This window comes from Kryptolebias marmoratus, linkage group LG14 (assembly GCF_001649575.2).
Source record: "Kryptolebias marmoratus isolate JLee-2015 linkage group LG14, ASM164957v2, whole genome shotgun sequence".
NCBI lineage: Eukaryota > Metazoa > Chordata > Actinopteri > Cyprinodontiformes > Rivulidae > Kryptolebias > Kryptolebias marmoratus.
The window spans coordinates 4,297,584-4,298,116 of NC_051443.1; positions in this window are offsets into that span (position 1 = coordinate 4,297,584).

The following is a 533-nucleotide window of genomic DNA, read 5'->3' on the forward strand; positions in this document are numbered from 1 at the left end:
CTTACAACTGTCTGACAAATAATAAAGCAGCAAGATAATAAGAGCATTAATAAGCTTAAGTTGTTTCACTGCTGGATTTACAGCAGTTTTAAAATCCACCTTTTAATTACTCTCCTGTAAAAAAAAAAAAAAAACGTAAAAAGGCATTAAACTGTCTCAGGACTGTTAAACAAGTTGGTCACATTTCACTTAGTCAGATCGGTCTCCATTTTCCTCACAGGACTTCTTCACTAGGATCCAGCAAAGAGTTGGTGCTACTGATGCATCAGTTTTTCAGGTCTGGAGTCAGTACATTTGTGAGGAAAACAGAATTTTCCTTTATGGGTCATTGGAGTGCTGGTGGCTATCTCCAGCGATCATTGTGAGAGAGGCAGAGTACACCAGGGACGTGCGGTCAGGGGAGGCAGGTGAGGCAGAGCCTCACCTGTCATCATGACAAGAAAAAAAAAAAATCATAACATAAAATGAATATTAATATTTGTCCACTTATCTTTATGTATGAGTAATTTTCGAACATTTTTATGGTCCAAATC